Source organism: Panulirus ornatus, chromosome 18 (genome assembly GCF_036320965.1).
Source record: "Panulirus ornatus isolate Po-2019 chromosome 18, ASM3632096v1, whole genome shotgun sequence".
NCBI classification, from domain to species: domain Eukaryota; kingdom Metazoa; phylum Arthropoda; class Malacostraca; order Decapoda; family Palinuridae; genus Panulirus; species Panulirus ornatus.
Genome location: NC_092241.1, coordinates 1,787,104 through 1,808,950, shown reverse-complemented (window position 1 = coordinate 1,808,950; position 21,847 = coordinate 1,787,104). Strand labels below are relative to the sequence as shown.

The following is a 21,847-nucleotide window of genomic DNA, read 5'->3' as shown; positions in this document are numbered from 1 at the left end:
GTGGTAGAGGATGTGTGGATCAGGTGTTTGCTTTGAAGAATGTATGTGAGAAATACTTAGAAAAGCAAATGGATTTGTATGTAGCATTTATGGATCTGGAGAAGGCATATGATAGAGTTGATAGAGATGCTCTGTGGAAGGTATTAAGAATATATGGTGTGGGAGGCAAGTTGTTAGAAGCAGTGAAAAGTTTTTATCGAGGATGTAAGGCATGTGTACGTGTAGGAAGAGAGGAAAGTGATTGGTTCTCAGTGAATGTAGGTTTGCGGCAGGGGTGTGTGATGTCTCCATGGTTGTTTAATTTGTTTATGGATGGGGTTGTTAGGGAGGTAAATGCAAGAGTCCTGGAAAGAGGGGCAAGTATGAAGTCTGTTGGGGATGAGAGAGCTTGGGAAGTGAGTCAGTTGTTGTTCGCTGATGATACAGCGCTGGTGGCTGATTCATGTGAGAAACTGCAGAAACTGGTGACTGAGTTTGGTAAAGTGTGTGGAAGAAGAAAGTTAAGAGTAAATGTGAATAAGAGCAAGGTTATTAGGTACAGTAGGGGTGAGGGTCAAGTCAATTGGGAGGTGAGTTTGAATGGAGAAAAACTGGAGGAAGTGAAGTGTTTTAGATATCTGGGAGTGGATCTGTCAGCGGATGGAACCATGGAAGCGGAAGTGGATCATAGGGTGGGGGAGGGGGCGAAAATTTTGGGAGCCTTGAAGAATGTGTGGAAGTCGAGAACATTATCTCGGAAAGCAAAAATGGGTATGTTTGAAGGAATAGTGGTTCCAACAATGTTGTATGGTTGCGAGGCGTGGGCTATGGATATAGATGTGCGCAGGAGGATGGATGTGCTGGAAATGAGATGTTTGAGGACAATGTGTGGTGTGAGGTGGTTTGATCGAGTAAGTAACGTAAGGGTAAGAGAGATGTGTGGAAATAAAAAGAGCGTGGTTGAGAGAGCAGAAGAGGGTGTTTTGAAATGGTTTGGGCACATGGAGAGAATGAGTGAGGAAAGATTGACCAAGAGGATATATGTGTCGGAGGTGGAGGGAACGAGGAGAAGAGGGAGACCAAATTGGAGGTGGAAAGATGGAGTGAAAAAGATTTTGTGTGATCGGGGCCTGAACATGCAGGAGGGTGAAAGGAGGGCAAGGAATAGAGTGAATTGGAGCGATGTGGTATACAGGGGTTGACGTGCTGTCAGTGGATTGAATCAAGGCATGTGAAGCGTCTGGGGTAAACCATGGAAAGCTGTGTAGGTATGTATATTTGCGTGTGTGGACGTGTGTATGTACATGTGTATGGGGGGGGGGTTGGGCCATTTCTTTCGTCTGTTTCCTTGCGCTACCTCGCAAACGCGGGAGACAGCGACAAAGTATAAAAAAAAAAAAAAAATATATATATATATATATATATATATATATATATATATATATATATATATATATATATATATATATATATATGTATATATATATATATATATATATATATATATATATATATATATATATATATATATATATATATATATATATATATATATATATATATATATATATATATATTACTTTATTTTGCTTTGTTCCTGTCTCCCGAAAGAATGGCCCAACCCACCCACATACACATGTATATACATACACGTTCACACACGCAAATATACATACCTATACATCTCAACGTATACATATATATACACACACAGACATATGCATATATACACATGAACATAATTCATACTGTCTGCCTTTATTCATTTCCATCGCCACCCCGCCACACATGAAATAACAACCCCCTCCCCCCTCATGTGCGCGAGGTAGCGCTAGGAAAAGACAACAAAGGCCACTTTCGTTCACACTCAGTCTCTAGCTGCCATGTAATAATGCACCGAAACCAGAGCTCCCTTTCCACATCCAGGCCCCACAGAACTTTCCATGGTTTACTCCAGACGCTTCACATGCCCTGGTTCAATCCATTGACAACACGTCGACTCCAGTATACCACATCGTTCCAATGCACTCTATTCCTTGCACGCCTTTCACCCTCCTGCATGTTCAGGCCGCGGTCACTCAAAATCTTTTTCACTCCATCTTTCTACCTCCAATTTGGTCTCCCACTTCTCGTTCCCTCCACCTCTGACACATACATCCACTTGGTCAATCTTTCCTCACTCATTCACTCCATGTGACCAAACCATTTCAAAACACCCTCTTCTGCTCTCTCTCTCTCTCTCTCTCTCTCTCTCTCTCTCTCTCTCTCTCTCTCTCTCTCTCTCTCTCTCTCTCTCTCTCTCTCTCTCTCTCTCTCTCTCTCTCTCTCTCTCTCTCTCTCTCTCTCTCTCTCTCTCTCTCTCTCTCTCTCTCTCTCTCTCTCTGTGTATGACCCACTAATATCTAATGTTTTGTTTCACTTCCCAGAAGGTAAGATGAAGACCACACTACCAAGGATGATGAGACATCAGTAATAGACAGTAGGTACCAGACAATCACTGACCAGGGTGATACTACAGTAGGTACCAGACAATAAACAGTAGGTACCAGACAATCACTGACCAGGGTGGTACTACAGTAGGTACCAGACAATAAACAGTAGGTACCAGACAATCACTGACTAGGGTGGTGCTACAGTAGGTACCAGACAATCACTGACCAGGGTGATACTACAGTAGGTACCAGACAATAAACAGTAGGTACCAGACAATCACTGACCAGGGTGGTGCTACAGTAGGTACCAGACAATCACTGACCAGGGTGATACTACAGTAGGTACCAGACAATAAACAGTAGGTACCAGACAATCACTGACCAGGGTGGTGCTACAATAGGTACCAGACAATCACTGAAAAGGGTGATACTACAGTAGCTACCAGACAATCACTGACCAGGGTGGTACTACAGTAGGTACCAGACAATAAACAGTAGGTACCAGACAATAAACAGTAGGTACCAGACAATCACTGACCTGGGTGGTACTACAGTAGGTACCAGACAATAAACAGTAGGTACCAGACAATCACTGACCAGGGTGGTGCTACAGTAGGTACCAGACAATAAACAGTAGGTACCAGACAATCACTGACCAGGATGGTGCTACAGTAGGTACCAGACAATCACTGACCTGGGTGGTACTACAGTAGGTACCAGACAATAAACAGTAGGTACCAGACAATCACTGACCAGGGTGGTACTACAGTAGGTACCAGACAATCACTGACCAGGGTGGTACTACAGTAGGTACCAGACAATAAACAGTAGGTACCAGACAATCACTGACCAGGTTGGTACTACAGTAGGTACCAGACAATCACTGACCAGGGTGGTACTACAGTAGGTACCAGACAATCACTGACCAGGGTGGTACTACAGTAGGTACCAGACAATAAACAGTAGGTACCAGACAATCACTGACCAGGTTGGTACTACAGTAGGTACCAGACAATCACTGACCAGGTTGGTACTACAGTAGGTACCAGACAATCACTGACCAGGGTGGTACTACAGTAGGTACCAGACAATCACTGACCAGGTTGGTACTACCGCCTAGGTATCTGCAGGTTAGTGATGGTGATGCAGTATGTCACCTCTACGATGGCTGCCCCGTGTTCCACCCTGGTCCAGGTTGGTAAATTTTCTGCTTCAGTCAGATTTCTGACATTCATTCTATAAACTCACACTCTATCGTCTCATACATAATTGTTGACAACACATAATACGCACATATCTTTACTTTCAACACTAGATTTTGTCGACCTCAAGTAATAGAACTTAGAAGCAGACCAGTTCAGTGACTCTCCAGCAATATATCAGAATGGCGTCACCCGTCTAGGACGCTTGGACTGTTTCCACCTCCTCTCGTCCAGGCCTGACTCTTCCCCTATTCATTCCTGCAATATTCTTGACTTAGTCTAATTACCCCATCGTGGAACACTGTCTGTCTACTGCCTCCCTGATCTTCTTTCTTGGATCTTGAGTCTCTAACTTCCAAGCCATTTACGTCATTTGGTTCATTAACCTATCAATACCTCCATTTATGTAAAACTCCTTTACTACTTAATCTCTTGCCACGAAGCATTGCTTTATTCACATCCACACGCTGAAATCCTTTATGCAGGGGATTCTGATGGCCACCATAAGTTTCGATTAAGTTTTAATTGGAACGATCCCAGTGCAGTCGAGGCTTTTCCTTCCCTTCTCTTTCCCATTGATCAGGGACAAATAATCAAACACCCAGTACGAAGCCCCGACCGTTATTCTACATTTTTTATCATCTGAATTCTCCCAATACATATGAATTATGTCTGCCTCCTCAGAGTCCTCCAACCACAAACTTATCTCCCCCACATCCAGTTGAGTTTGCCCACTCCCAGTCCTCCCTCTCGAACTGCCAATTCTGGTACTTTAGGATAGGTCAGAGGTTATCACTGAGAAGTTTCTTCACTGAATTTCCATGAGATGGGTACTGCTTCGCTAGATGAAATGCTCCTAACTGCGCTGACGTATAGCAGAGGTTAACTTGGGTGGGATGGAGCTCTGCGTCCCCTTTTCTACCAGATTTTTTTTCCCCTAAATCATGGTTTGATCGCTCTGGCTCTGGTGCTTGCTACAAGTTGGGTTATGCATCTCCCTCCTCTCAAATCTTACTCATCTTTCACTTTTCTTTATTTCTCCTTCTCCTGATAGATATTTCTTATCCCTAACCGAAAGCATTTCCAATAACTTCTGGAATACAACTTTCCCTCCTTTCATCCGACCGATCAATCCATAGCTAACTCCCCAGTTGATAAAACTACTTATTTTAACCTTATTTTTTTCTGACTCTACTTTGGATGATTCTTAGTCGACTACTCCACCCCAGTCTCCTCCCACTGAACCTCTGGCCTGTACCATATTTTATCGCAAAGTCTTCTGAATATTTCCCGAGCTTCGGTGGGCAAGGTATTTGGTCCAAATGGTATACGTACTCGAGTCTAATGTGAGTGTGCCTCTACGCTGACTCCGATTCTTACTACTCGCGTATTTCGTCTTTGTCTAAAATCCCAAAATTCTCCTTCTTCTGGAAGCATAACTTAGCGCAGTTTAGTCTCAAGAAAGGGGGTTGTTCTAACACTTTCAACCAGTCCTCTCAACTTTCACATCTACCCTAAAGCCTTTGACACTCCTTAAATCTCATTGTCGTAAAACCTTAAAATTTCATTCCCTTCATTTTGATAACTAGCATAGTTCCCACGGTGCAATCTCTCCTATGCGACTCATCTCTAGTCCTCCTCTCACATGGAATTTGATAAAATTTTTGTAGTAGCCCTCGATATCTCCAAAGCAAACTCACACCCTAACTAGCCTGTCCTTCTGCCCTGCCAAACCTAATACCCTTGTTTTTTTTCACATTTAATTTCAACTTACTGCTTTCACAATCTCTTCCAAACTCATTCAACAACTACAGTATCCCACTTGAATCTGCTTCCAAAACTGTATCATCAGCAAACAGCAAACTCCTCAAGATTCTTGCAATTACCTACCACAAAACCCCATCCATATATAAATCAAACAGCCAGGGTGACATCACACAACTGCTGAACAACTCGGAACAACTCACTTTCTTCTCATCCAACACATACACACGCCTTACACCCGTATAAAAACTTTTTGCTGCGTCTAGCAACTTTTCTCCCACACACTATATTCTGAGGACTTTCCACAACTCATATGTATCAACTCTATCATATACTTTCTCCAGATCCATAAATATCACTTACAAATGCTTCTGTTTCTCTAGGTATTTTCTCACACACATTCCTTAAAGCAAACACCTGACCTACACATCCTCTAGCACCTCTGACACTATTTCTATTTTTTTCCCAAACCTCTACCTCGCTTCCACCAAGTGAAGATCACACATTCCATCAGCTGCTCCTCTCAGCGCAGTTACGACCAAGAGTCATTCTCTTTTCCACACTTATATAATCAGTATATAAGTATGAGGGGCAAGTATGAAGTCTGTTGGGGATGAGAGAGCTTGGAAAGTGAGTCAGTTGTTGTTCGCTGATGATACAGCGCTGGTGGCTGATTCATGTGAGAAACTGCAGAAGCTGGTGACTGAGTTTGGTAAAGTGTGTGAAAGAAGAAAGTTAAGAGTAAATGTGAATAAGAGCAAGGTTATTAGGTACAGTAGGGTTGAGGGTCAAGTCAATTGGGAGGTGAGTTTGAATGGAGAAAAACTGGAGGAAGTGAAGTGTTTTAGATATCTGGGAGTGGATCTGGCAGCGGATGGAACCATGGAAGCGGAAGTGGATCATAGGGTGGGGGAGGGGGCGAAAATTCTGGGAGCCTTGAAGAATGTGTGGAAGTCGAGAACATTATCTCGGAAAGCAAAAATTGATATGTTTGAAGGAATAGTGGTTCCAACAATGTTGTATGGTTGCGAGGCGTGGGCTATGGATAGAGTTGTGCGCAGGATGATGGATGTGCTGGAAATGAGATGTTTGAGGACAATGTGTGGTGTGAGGTGGTTTGATCGAGTAAGTAACGTAAGGGTAAGAGAGCTGTGTGGAAATAAAAAGAGCGTGGTTGAGAGAGCAGAAGAGGGTGTTTTGAAATGGTTTGGGCACATGGAGAGTATGAGTGAGGAAAGATTGACCAAGAGGATATATGTGTCGGAGGTGGAGGGAACGAGGAGAAGAGGGAGACCAAATTGGAGGTGGAAAAATGGAGTGAAAAAGATTTTGTGTGATCGGGGCCTGAACATGCAGGAGGGTGAAAGGAGGGCAAGGAATAGAGTGAATTGGAGCGATGTGGTATACCGGGGTTGACGTGCTGTTAGTGGATTGAATCAAGGCATGTGAAGCGTCTGGGGTAAACCATGGAAAGCTGTGTAGGTATGTATATTTGCGTGTGTGGACGTATGTATATACATGTGTATGGGGGTGGGTTGGGCCATTTCTTTCGTCTGTTTCCTTGCGCTACCTCGCAAACGCGGGAGACAGCGACAAAGCAAAACAAAAAAAAAAAAGAGAGAAATATAACAGTCAGTTGATATACATCGAAGAGACGAAGCTAGGACGCCATTTGGTAAACATATTTACCAAATATATATATATATATATATATATATATATATATATATATATATATATATATGTAGGTTTGCGGCAGGGGTGTGTGATGTCTCCATGGTTGTTTAATTTGTTTATGGATGGGGTTGTTAGGGAGGTAAATGCAAGAGTTTTGGAAAGAGGGGCAAGTATGAAGTCTGTTGGGGATGAGAGAGCTTGGGAAGTGAGTCAGTTGTTGTTCGCTGATGATACAGCGCTGGTGGCTGATTCATGTGAGAAACTACAGAAGCTGGTGACTGAGTTTGGAAAAGTGTGTGGAAGAAGAAAGTTAAGAGTAAATGTGAATAAGAGCAAGGTTATTAGGTACAGTAGGGTTGAGGGTCAAGTCAATTGGGAGGTGAGTTTGAATGGAGAAAAACTGGAGGAAGTGAAGTGTTTTAGATATCTGGGAGTGGATCTAGCAGCGGATGGAACCATGGAAGCGGAAGTGGATCATAGGGTGGGGGAGGGGGCGAAAATCCTGGGGGCCTTGAAGAATGTGTGGAAGTCGAGAACATTATCTCGGAAAGCAAAAATGGGTATGTTTGAAGGAATAGTGGTTCCAACAATGTTGTATGGTTGCGAGGCGTGGGCTATGGATAGAGTTGTGCGCACGAGGATGGATGTGCTGGAAATGAGATGTTTGAGGACAATGTGTGGTGTGAGGTGGTTTGATCGAGTGAGTAACGTAAGGGTAAGAGAGATGTGTGGAAATAAAAAGAGCGTGGTTGAGAGAGCAGAAGAGGGTGTTTTGAAGTGGTTTGGGCACATGGAGAGGAAGAGTGAGGAAAGATTGACCAAGAGGATATATGTGTCGGAGGTGGAGGGAACAAGGAGAAGAGGGAGACCAAATTGGAGGTGGAAAGATGGAGTGAAAAAGATTTTGTGTGATCGGGGCCTGAGCATGCAGGAGGGTGAAAGGAGGGCAAGGAATAGAGTGAATTGGAGCGATGTGGCATACAGGGGTTTGACGTGCTGTCAGTGGATTGAAGCAGGGCATGTGAAGCGTCTGGGGTAAACCATGGAAAGCTGTGTAGGTATGTATATTTGCGTGTGTGGGCGTGTGTGTGTGCATGTGTGTGTGTGTGTGGGGGGGGGGTTGGGCCATTTCTTTCGTCTGTTTCCTTGCGCTACCTCGCAAACGCGGGAGACAGCGACAAAGTATAATAAAAAAAAAAAAATATATATATATATATATATATATATATATATATATATATATATATATATATATATATATATATATATATATATATATATATATATATTTTTTTTTATACTTTGTCGCTGTCTCCCGCGTTTGCGAGGTAGCGCAAGGAAACAGACGAAAGAAATGGCCCAACCCCCCCCCCATACACATGTATATACATACGTCCACACACGCAAATATACATACCTAAACAGCTTTCCAAGGTTTACCCCAGACGCTTCATATGCCTTGATTCAATCCACTGACAGCACGTCAACCCCGGTATACCACATCGCTCCAATTCACTCTATTCCTTGCCCTCCTTTCACCCTCCTGCATGTTCAGGCCCCGATCACACAAAATCTTTTTCACTCCATCTTTCCACCTCCAATTTGGTCTCCCTCTTCTCCTCGTTCCCTCCACCTCCGACACATATATCCTCTTGGTCAATCTTTCCTCACTCATTCTCTCCATGTGCCCAAACCACTTCAAAACACCCTCTTTTGCTCTCTCAACCACGCTCTTTTTATTTCCACACATCTCTCTTACCCTTACGTTACTCACTCGATCAAACCACCTCACACCACACATTGTCCTCAAACATCTCATTTCCAGCACATCCATCCTCCTGCGCACAACTCTATCCATAGCCCACGCCTCGCAACCATACAACATTGTTGGAACCACTATTCCTATATATATATATATATATATATATATATATATATATATATATATATATATATATATATATATATATATATTCCCTCTTGGTCAATCTTTCCTCACTCATTCTCTCCATGTCATCAAACCATATAAGAACACCCTCTTCTGCTCTCTCAACCACACTCTTTTTATTACCACACGTCTCTCTTACGTTTTCGTTACTTACTCTATCAAACCACCTCACACCACATATTATCCCCAAACATCTCATTTCCAGCACATCCACCCTTCTCCGCACGACTCTATCCATAGCCAACGCCTCGCAACCATATAACATTGTCGGAACCACTATTCCTTCAAACATACCCATTTTTGCTTTCCGAGATAATGTTCTCGACTTCCACACAGTTTTCAACGCTCCCAGAAGTTTCGCCCCCTCCCCAACCTATGATTTACTTCCGCCTCCAAGGTTCCATCCGATGCCAAATCCACTCCCAGATATCTAAAACACTTCACTTCCTCCAGTTTTTCTCCACTCAAACTTACCTCCCAATTGACTTGTCACTCAACCCTACTCTACCTAATAACCTTGCTCTTATTCATATTTACTCTCACCTTTCTTCTTGCACACGCCTTGCCAAACTCAGTCACCAGCTTCTGCAGTTTCTCACACGAATCAGCCACCAGCGATGTTGCATCAGCAAACAACAACTGACTCACTTCCCAAGCTCTCTCATCCACAACAGACTGCATACTTGCCCCTCTTTCCAAAACTCTTGCATTCACCTCCCTAACAACCCCATCCATAAACAAATTAAACAACCATGGAGACATCACACACCCCTGCCGCAAACCTACATTCACTGAGAACCAATCACTTTCCTCTCTTCCTACACGTACACATGCCTTACATCCTCGATGAAAACTTTTCACTGCTTCTAAAAACTTGCCTACCACACCATATATTCTTAATACCTTCCATAGGGCATCTCTATCAACTCTATCATATGCCTTCTCCAGATCCATAAATGCTACATACAAATCCATTTGCTTTTCTAAGTATTTCTCATATACATTCTTCAAAGCAAATACCTGATCCACACATCCTCTACCACTTCTGAAACCACACTGCTCTTCCCCAATCTGATGCTCTGTACATGCCTTCACCCTCTCAATCAATACCCTCCAATAAAATTTCTCAGGAACCCACAACAAACTTATACCTCTGTAATTTCAGCACTCACTTTTATCCCCTTTGCATTTGTACAATGGCACTATGCAAGCATTCCGCCAACCCTCAGGCACCTCACCACGAGTCATACATACATTAAATAACCTTACCAACCAGTCAACAATACAGTCATCCCCTTTTTTTTGATAAATTCCATTGCAATACCATCCAAACCAGCTCCTTTGCCAGCTTTCATCTTCCGCAAAGCTTTTACTACCTCTTCTCTGTTTACCAAACCACTCTCCCTAACCCTCTCACTTTGCACACCACCTCGACCAAAATACCCTATATCTGCCACTCTATCATCAAACACATTCAACAAACCTTCAAAATACTCACTCCATCTCCTTCTCACATCACCACTACTTGTTATCACCTCCCCACTAGCCCCCTTCACTGAAGTTCCCATTTGTTTTCTTGTCTTCCGCAATTTATTTACCTCCTTCCAAAACATCTTGTTATTCTCCCTAAAATCTAATGATACTCTCTTACCCCAACTCTCATGTGCCCTCGTTTTCACCTCTCGAATCTTTCTCTTGACCTCCTGCCTCTTTCTTTTATACATCCCCTGTCATTCGCATTTTTTCCCTGCAAAAATCGTCCAAATGCCTCTCACTTCTCTTTCGCTAATAATCTTACTTCTTCATCCCGCCACTCACTACCCTTTCTAATCTGCCCACCTCCCACGCTTCTCATGCCACAAGAATCTTTTGCGCATGCCATCACTGCTTCCCTAAATACATCACATTCCTTTCCCACTCCCCTTCCGTCCTTTGTTTTAACCTTTTTCCATTCTGTCATCAGTCTCTCTTGGTACTTCCTCACACAAGTCTCCTTCCCAAGCACACTTACTCTCGCCACTCTTTTCACACCATCATTATCTTTTCTTTGCTGAAAACCTCTACAAATCTTCACCTTCGCCCCCACAAGATAATGATTAGACATCCCTTCAGTAGCACCTCTCAGCACATTAACATCCAAAAGTCTCTCTTTCGCGCCTATCAATTAACACATAATCCAATAACGCTCTCTGGACATCTCTCCCACTAACATACGTATACTTATGTATATCTCTCTTTTTAAACCAGGTATTCCCAATCACCAGTCCTTTTTTAGCGCACAAATCTACATGCTCTTAACCATTTCCAGTCACAACACTGAACACCCCATGTACTCCAATTATTTCCTCAACTGCCACATTACTCACCCTTGCATTCAAATCACCCATCACTATAACCAGGACTCGTACATCAAAACTACCAACACACTCACTCAGCTGATCCCAAAACACTTGCCTCTCATGATCTTTCATCTCATGCCCAGGTGCATATGCACTAATAATCAAACATCTCTCTCCATCAACCTTCAGTTTGACCCATATCAATCTAGAGTTTAGTTTTTTACACTCTATCACATACTCCCACCACTCCTGTTTCAGGAGTTGTGCTACTCCTCCCCTTGGTCTTGTCCTCTTACTAACCCCTGACTTAACTCCCAAGACATTCCCGAACCAATCTTCCCCTTTACCCTTGAGCTTCGTTTCACTCAGAGCCAAAACATCCAGGTTCCTTTACTCTAACATACTACCTGTCTCTCATTTTTTCTCATCTTTGTTACATCCACACACATTTAGACACCCCAATCTGAGCCTTGGAGGAGGATAAGCACTCCCCGCGTGACTCCTTCTCTTTTCCCTGTTAGATAGTTAAAATACAAAGAGGGGAGGGTTTCCAGCACCCCGCTCGAGTCGCCTTATACGACACGTGAAGAATGCGTGGGAAGTATATTTTCACCCCTATCTCCACGGATATATATATATATATATATATATATATATATATATATATATATATATATATATATATATATATATATATATTCATTTATCTATTTTGCTTTGTCGCTGTCTCCCGCGTTTGCGAGGTACCGCAAGGAAACAGACGAAAGAAATGGCACAACCCACCCCCATACACAATGTACACACACACACGCCTACACACGCAAATATACATACCTATACATCTCAATGTACACATATATATCCACACACAGACACATACATATAAACCCATGCACACAATTCACACTGTCTGCCCCTATTCATTCCCATCGCCACCTCGCCACATATGGAATAACATCCCCCTCCCCCCTCATGTGTGCGAGGTGGCACTAGGAAAAAACACCAAAGGCCCCATTCGTTCACACTCAGTCTCCAGCTGTCACGCAATAATGCCCGAGACCACAGCTCCCTCTCCACGTCAAGGCCCCACACACCTTTCCATGGTTTACCCCAGACGCTTCATATGCCCTGATTCAATCCACTGCCAGCATGTCAACCCCGGTATACCACATCGATCCAATTCACACTATTAATTGCCCGCCTTTCACCCTCCTGCATGTTCAGGCCCCGATCACACAAAATCTTTTTCACTCCATCTTTCCACCTCCAATTTGGCCTCCCACTTCTCCTCGTTCCCTCTACCTCCGACACATATATCCTCTTAGTCAATCTTTCCTCACTCATTCTCTCCATGTGTCCAAACCATTTCAAAACACCCTCTTTTGCTCTCTCAACCACGCTCTTTTTATTTCCACACATCTCTCTTACCCTTACATTACTTACTCGATCAAACCACCTCACGCCACATATTGTCCTCAAACATCTCATTTCCAGCACATTCACCCTTCCTGTTGGAACCACTATTCCTTCAAACATAATCATTTTTGCTTTCCGAGTTATTGTTCTTGACTTTCACATATTCTTCAAGGCTCCCAGGATTTTCGCCCCCTCCCCCACCCTATGATTCACTTCCGCTACTATGGCTCCATCCGCTGCCAGATCCACTCCCAGACATCTAAAACACTTTATTACTTCCTCCAGTTTTTCTCCATTCAAACTTACCTCCCAATTGACTTGACCCTCAACCCTACTCTACCTAATAACCTTGCTCTTATTCATATTTACTCCTTTCTTCTTTCACACACTTTACCAAACTCAGTCACCAGCTTCTGCAGTTTCTCACATGAATCAGCCATCAGCGCTGTATCATCAGCGAACAACAACTGACTCACTTCCCAAGCTATCTCATCCACAACTGACTTCATACTTGCCCCTCTTTCCAAAACTCTTGCATTCACCTCCCTAACAACCCCATCCATAAACAAATTAAACGACCATGGAGACATCACACACCCCTGCCGCAAACCTACATTCACTGAGAACCAATCACTTTCCTCTCTTCCTACACGTACACATGCCTTACATCCTCGATAAAAACTTTTCACTGCTTCTAACAACTTGCCTCCCACACCATATATTCTTAATACCTCCCACAGAGCATCTCTATCAACTCTATCATATGCCTTCTCCAGATCCATAAATGCTACATACAAATCCATTTACTTTTCTAAGTATTTCTCATATGCATTCTTCAAAGCAAACACCTGATCCACACATCCTCTACCACTTCTGAAACCACACTGCTCTTCCCCAATCTGATTCTCTGTACATGCATTCACCCTCTCAATCAATACCCTCCCATATAATTTACCAGATACTCAACAAACTTATACCTCTGTAATTTGAGCACTCACTCTTATCCCCTTTGCCTTTGTTCAATGGCACTATGCACGCATTCCGCCAATCCTCAGGCACCTCACCATAAGTCATACATACATTAAATAACCTTACCAAACAGTCAACAATACAGTCACCCCCTTTTTTAATAAATTCCACTGCAATACCATCCAAACCTGCTGTCTTGCCGGCTTTCATCTTCCGCAAAGCTTTTACTACCTCTTCTCTCTTTACCAAATCATTTTCCCTAACCCTCTCACTTTGCACACCACCTCAATCAAAACGCCCTATATCTGCCACTCTATCATCAAACACATTCAACAAACCTTCAAAATACTCACTCCATCTCCTTCTCACATCACCACTACTTGTTATCACCTCCCCATTTGCGCCCTTCACTGAAGTTCCCATTTGCTCCCTTGTCTTAAGCACTTTATTTACCTCCTTCCAGAACATCTGTTTATTCTCCATGAAATTTAATGATACTCTGTCACCCCAACTATATATATATATATATATATATATATATATATATATATATATATATATATATATATATATATATATATATATATATATATATATATATATATATATATATATATATATATATATATATATATATATATATATATATATATATGTGTATATATATATATAAAAATATATATATATATATATATATATATTTATATATATATTTTATTTTATTTTCATTTTGCTTTGTCGCTGTCTCCCGCGTTTGCGAGGTAGCGCAAGGAAACAAACGAAAGAAATGGCCCAACCCACCCCATACCCATGTATAAACATACACGTCCACACACGCAAATATACATACCTATACATCTCAATGTACACATATATATACACACAGAGACACATACATATATACCCATGCACACAATTCACACTGTCTGCCTTTATTCATTCCCATCGCCACCTCGCCACACATAGAATACCATCCCCCTCCCCCCTCATGTGTGCGAGGTAGCGCTAGGAAAAGACAACAAAGGCCCCATTCGTTCACACTCAGTCTCTAGCTGTCATGCAATAATGCCCGAAACCACAGCTCCCTTTCCACATCCAGGCCCCACACAACTTTCCATGGTTTACCCCAGACGCTTCACATGCCCTGATTCAATACACTGACAGCACGTCAACCCCGGTATACCACATCGATCCAATTCACTCTATTCCTTGCCCACCTTTCACCCTCCTGCATGTTCAGGTCCCGATCACTCAAAATCTTTTTCACTCCATCTTTCCTCCTCCAATTTGGTCTCCCACTTCTCGTTCCCTCCACCTCCGACACATATATCCTCTTGGTCATTCTTTCCTCACTCATTCTCTCCATATGCCCAAACCATTTCATATATATATATATATATATATATATATATATATATATATATATATATATATATATATATATATATATATATATATTATTTTTTCTTTTATTATACTTTGTCGCTGTCTCCCGCGTTAGCAAGGTAGCACAAGGAAACAGACGAAAGAATTGCCCAAACCACCCACATACACATGTATATATATATTCACGTCGACACACGCAAAAATACATACCCATACACCTCAACGTATACATGTACATACACACTCAGACATACAAATATATCCACATGTACATATTTCGTACTGCCTGCCCTTTTCATTTCCGTCGCAGTCCCCGCAACACATGAAATGAAAATCCCCTTCCCCCCTCATGTGCTCGAGGTAGCGTTAGGAAAAGACAACAAAGGCCACATTCGTTCACACTCAGTCTCTATCTGCCACGCAATAATGCTCGAAACCACAGCTCCCTTTCCACATCCAGGCCCCACAGAACTTTCCAGGTTTACCCCAGACGCTTCACATGCCCTGGTTCAATCCATTAACAACTCGTCGATCCCGGTATACCACATCGTTCCAACTTCTCCTCGTTCCCTCCATCTCTGACACATACATCCTCTTTGTCAATCTTTCCTCACTCATTTTCTCCATGTGACCAAACCATTTCAAAACACCCTCTTCTGCTCTCTCAACCACACTCTTTTTATTACCACACATCTCTCTTACCCTTTCTTTATTTACTCGATCTAACCACCTCACACCACATATTATCCCCAAACATCTCATTTCCAGCACATCCACCCTCCTCCGCACAACTTTATCTATAGCCCACCCCTCGCAACCATATAACATTGTTGGAACTAATATTCCTTCAAACATACCCATTTTTGCTTTCCAAGATAACGTTCTCGACTTCCACACATTTTTCAACACTCCCAGAGCTTTCGCCCCCTCCCCCACCCTAGGATTCACTTCCGCCTCCATGGTTCCATCCGCTGCCAAATCCAATCCAAGATATCTAAAACACTTCACTTCCTCCAGTTTTCTCCATTCAAACTTACCTCCCAATTGACTTGTCCCTCAACCCTACTCTAACTAATAACCTTACTCTGATTCACATTTACTCTCAGCTATCTTCTTTCACACACTTTACCAAACTCAGCCACCAGCTTCTGCAGTTTCTCACCAGAACTAGCAACCAGCGATGTATCATCAGCGAACAACAACTGACTCACTTCCCAAGATCTCTCATCCACAACAGACTTCATACTTGCCCCTCTTTCCAAAAATCTTGCATTCACCTCACTAACAACCCCATCCGTTAACAAATTAAACAACTATGGAGACAGCGCGCACCCCTGCCGCAACCCAACATTCACTGAGAAACAATCACTTTCCTCTCTTCCTACACGTACACATGCCTTACATCCTCGATAAAAACTTTTCACAGAGCATCTCTATCAACTCTACCATATGCCTTCTCCAGATCCATAAATGCTACATACAAATCCATTTGCTTTTCCAAGTATTTCTCACATACATTTTCAAAGCAAACACCTGGTCCACACATCCTCTACCACTTCTGAAACCACACTGTTCTTCCCCAACCTGATGCTCTGTACATGCCTTCACCCTCTCAATCAGTACCCTCCCATATAGTTTACCAGGAATACTTAACAAACTTATACCTCTGTAATTTGAGCTCTCACTCTTATCCCCTATGCCTTTGTACAATGGCACTATGCAAGCATTCCGCCAGTCCTCAGGCACCTCACCATGAGTCATACATACATTGAATAGCCTTACCAACCAATCAACAATACAGTCACCCAGTTATTCAATGAATTCCACGGCAATACCATCCAAACCCACTGCCTTGCCGTCTTTCATCTTCTGCAAAGCTTTTACTACCTCTTCTCTCTTCACCATATCATTCTCCCTAACCCTCTCACTTTGCACACCACCTCGGCCAAAACACCCTATATCTACCACTCTATCATCAACCACATTCAACAAACCTTGAAAATACTCACTCCATCTCCTTCTCACATCACCACTACTTGTTATCACCTCCTCATTTGCCCCCTTCACTGATGTTCCCATTTGTTCCCATGTTTTACGCACTTTATTTACCTCATTCGAAAACATCTTTTTATCCTCCCTAAAATTTATTGATACTTTCGCAACCCAACTCTCATTTGTCCTCTTTTTCGCCTCTTGCACCTTTCTCTTGACCTCCTGCCTTTTTCTTTTATACATCTCCCAGTCATTTGCATTATTTCCCTGCAAAAATCGTCTAAATGCCTCTCTCTTCTCTTTCACTAATAATCTTACTTATTCATACCAACACTCACTAACCTTTCTAATTTGCCCACCTCCCACGCTTCTCATGCCCAAGCATCTTTAGCACAAGCCATCACTGCTTCCCTAAATACATCCCATTCCTCCCCCACTCCCCTTACGTCCTTTGTTCTCACCTTTTTCCATTCTGTACTCAGTCTCTCCTGGTACTTCCTCCACAAGTCTCCTTCCCAAGCTCACTTACTCTCATTACTCTCTTCACCCTAACATTCTCTCTTCTTTTCTGAAAACCTCTACAAATCTTCACCTTCGCCTCCACAAGATAATGATCAGGCATACATCCAGTTGCACCTCCAACATCCAAAAGTCTCTCTTTCGCGAGCCTATCAATTAACACGTAATCCAATAACGCTCTCTGGCCATCTCTCCTACTTAGATACGTATACTTATGTATATCTCTCTTTTGAATCCGGGTATTCCCAATCACCAATCCTTTTTCAGCATATAAATCTAAAAGCTCTTCACCATTACCATTTGCAACACTGAACACCCCATGTACTCCAATTATTCCCTCAACTACCACATTAATCACCTTTGCATTCAAATCACCCATCACTATAACCCGATCTCGTGCATCAAAACTACTAACACACTCACTCAACTGCTCCCAAAACACTTGCCTCTCATGATCTTTCTTCTCATGCCCAGGTGCATATGCACCAATAATCACCCATCTCTCTCCATCCACTTTCAGTTTTACCCATATCAATCTAGAGTCTACTTTTTTACACTTTATCACATACTCCCACCACTCCTGTTTCAGGAGTAGTGCTACTCCTTCCCTTGCTCTTGTCCTCTTACCCCTGGCTTTACTCCCAAGACATTCCCAAACCACTCTTCCCCTTTACCCTTGAGTTTCGTTTATATATATATATATATATATATATATATATATATATATATATATATATATATATATATATATATATATATATATATATATATATATATATATATATATATATATAAGTATATATATATACATATATATATATATATATATATATATATATATATATATATATATATATATATACATCATCAATTATACTTAATCGCTGTCTCCCGCGTTAGCGAGGTAGCGCAATGAAGCCTACGAAAAAATGGCCCCTGTCCACCCACATACATATGCATATGTAAACGTCCACTCACGCACATTTACATACCTATACATTTCAAAGTATACATACATATACATAAAAAGACAAATACAAATATACACATGAACATATTCATACTTGCTGCCTTTACCCATTTTCGTCGCCACCCCGACTGACTGTTATATTTCTCACTTGTGTCTCCCCCGATAATGTGATTATTACTCGAGAGTGCACTTGGGGATCTATCGCGTTCCATTTTCCCCGTTGACTCTTAGGAATATATTTCATCACGTGCAAAATTTTGATCCTTTCCAACATGGTTTCCACACGGCTCATCTATCACTTCTCTACAAGCTGTCCTGGACTTTCTTCTTTCGCTACTGCTTTCTCCAAATTGTTAATCAAGGCCCACCAACTGAAGTTACGATTTGGATTTCTTAGAAAATGCCTTGATAAACAAGTGATGCCAAGATCTGTCCCACCTCAACGATTGTTGCAGCTATCTAGTCGACCATTTAACCAATTCCAAAACATCATTTCAAAGAAACACATTGAATTAAAAAAGATTGAAATGGAGGAGGCTTTTCGTATTACAAGAAAGAAGAAACGTGCCTTTCAAATGGCAATACCGACATATTGGAAGAGCTGGGTGTTGGACTATTGCTATAATAGACTAAGGAATGAATGCAATAGGCTACAAATGAAATTCGATTGTAAGTTGGACCTATCTTATCAAAAACAGCGACTGGACTAAGAACACAAACCCTTCTTCTGTGATAAACCTGTCCAATAAACAACTAGATAAAGATTCCTCGTGTGCCTTAGGCTATGGTTTAAGTTTTGTGAGCTCATACAGGGAAGCCAGCTATGTTGATGCCACAAAGTCTTGTTGCAACTTAGAAAAATACAGTAATTTGACTAATGATGAAATTTATATATGTAAGGGTTTAGTGTATGCCAGTTTGTAAAAACCAGTGGAACCTGATTGCCCTAAAAGACTTATAAGAGATATCAACACCTCAAAAAAAGACAATGATATACATATCACTAAAGCGGATAAGGCTAACTCTCTTGTGATTTTAGACAAAAGTAACTATCTATCTCAAATGAGTGTTCTATTAAATGATGACACAAAATATTCTAAACTCAGTAAGAATCCCCTAGAAGCAGTTGATTCCCATACAAATAAAGAAATAAGGTTGTTGCTGAAAGGTGATGGTTCTCTTATGAAAGGTTTGTCATCATTGCACCCTTCATTGCCATATATGTATGAACAAATCAAAACACATAAACAAAATTTTCCAGCAAGACCTATAGTGAGTTCAGTAGGCTCCATCACATATAAATGGTCAAAATGGTTAGTTTCTTTATTAATCCCTTTAGTGGGTAAGGTATCAAATTCTAATATCATGAACAATGTAGATTTAGTCAACAAGCTTAACAATATCAATGTTGATTTTGATTTCAAACTAGTTAGCTTTGGATGATATTCATTTACCTGTTTCAAAGTCTGTTTTCATTGAATTGATAAAATTGTGTATAAAAGACTCTATTCCAATTCAATGGAGATTATTATGCTCAAAAATTTGGTATGGCAATTTGTATCCCTCTTTCACCTGTACTAAGTAATCTTTATACATAATCTTTTTACTAAAGGACATCTTACCTTCTAAAGCAATTTAGTTTAGATCTGCAGATGATTTTCTTTGTGTCTGGCCAACAAATGAACACTTACATATATTTCTCCCCTTACTTAACAATTTAGCACCTTCCATCAAATTTACTATAGAAAATTTAGATTGCATGATCCATAGGCAAGGAAACAAGTTTAAGTTTAGCATATACAGAAAACCCACCATTATTACTCATCTCAACATGACACAGTTAAATTATCATTATTTCAATCTATGTTCCTTAGGGCATTACGTATTTACAGTCCACAGTATATTGATGATGAGTTTGAGAAGATATATTTTATTAGATCTAAGTTAAACTACCCTAGATCTTTCATTGATAAATCCCTTAAGTTAGCAAGGAAATCATCTTATAGAGTTGAGCCAAAACCTCCCATTCACACCAAGTATCTTTTAGCTCTCCCTTTTAATAATGATTTTACTTTACTTCCCATATTGCTTTAATCCTTTAATGTAAATATTGCCTTCTACAACAATAATACTATAAAGAATATCATAATCAGGAATTCACCAGAAAATTCTCCCGGGTGCATCTATAAAGTGCCATGCAGAAATTGATAAGTTTTATGTTGGGCAGACTGGTAAGGATCTTTCTGTTAGACATAAGGATCATAACTATAGTATAAGAACGGGACAACAATCAAATGCCTTGAATAATCACGTAAAGAACGTGCCATCTCATTTATTAACTCTATTACCACGAGAAATATCATTCGGTCTTCTATTATTAAATAAACAAAGAATTATAATCTTAATATTAGTGATAGTCTATACAAATTGTATATATACAAATTATATGTATATATATATATATATATATGTATATATATTTTTTTTTTTTTTTTTTTTTATACTTTGTCGCTGTCTCCCGCGTTTGCGAGGTAGCGCAAGGAAACAGACGAAAGAAATGGCCCAACCCCCCCATACACATGTACATACACACGTCCACACACGCAAATATACATACCTACACAGCTTTCCTTGGTTTACCCCGGACGCTTCACATGCCTTGATTCAATCCACTGACAGCACGTCAACCCCTGTATACCACATCGCTCCAATTCACTCTATTCCTTGCCCTCCTTTCACCCTCCTGCATGTTCAGGCCCCGATCACACAAAATCCTTTTCACTCCATCTTTCCACCTCCAATTTGGTCTCCCTCTTCTCCTCGTTCCCTCCACCTCCGACACATATATCCTCTTGGTCAATCTTTCCTCACTCATTCTCTCCATGTGCCCAAACCATTTCAAAACACCCTCTTCTGCTCTCTCAACCACGCTCTTTTTATTTACACACATCTCTCTTACCCTCACGTTACTTACTCGATCAAACCACCTCACACCACACATTGTCCTCAAACATCTCATTTCCAGCACATCTATCCTCCTGCGCACAACTCTATCCATAGCCCACGCCTCGCAACCATACAACATTGTTGGAACTACTATTCCTTCAAACATACCCATTTTTGCTTTCCGGGATAATGTTCTCGACTTCCACACATTTTTCAAGGCTCCCAAAATATATATATATATATATATATATATATATATATATATATATATATATATATATATATATATATATATATATATATATATA

General features: G+C 41.1%; 1 protein-coding gene across 1 annotated transcript in view; it reads right to left on the bottom strand.

The window, feature by feature from the left end:
* Positions 1-21,847, bottom strand: part of LOC139754955 (putative diacyglycerol O-acyltransferase Mb3154c) — a 116,708-nt gene that overhangs the window by 59,810 nt on the left and 35,051 nt on the right. The gene's annotated exons all lie outside the window — the stretch shown is intronic.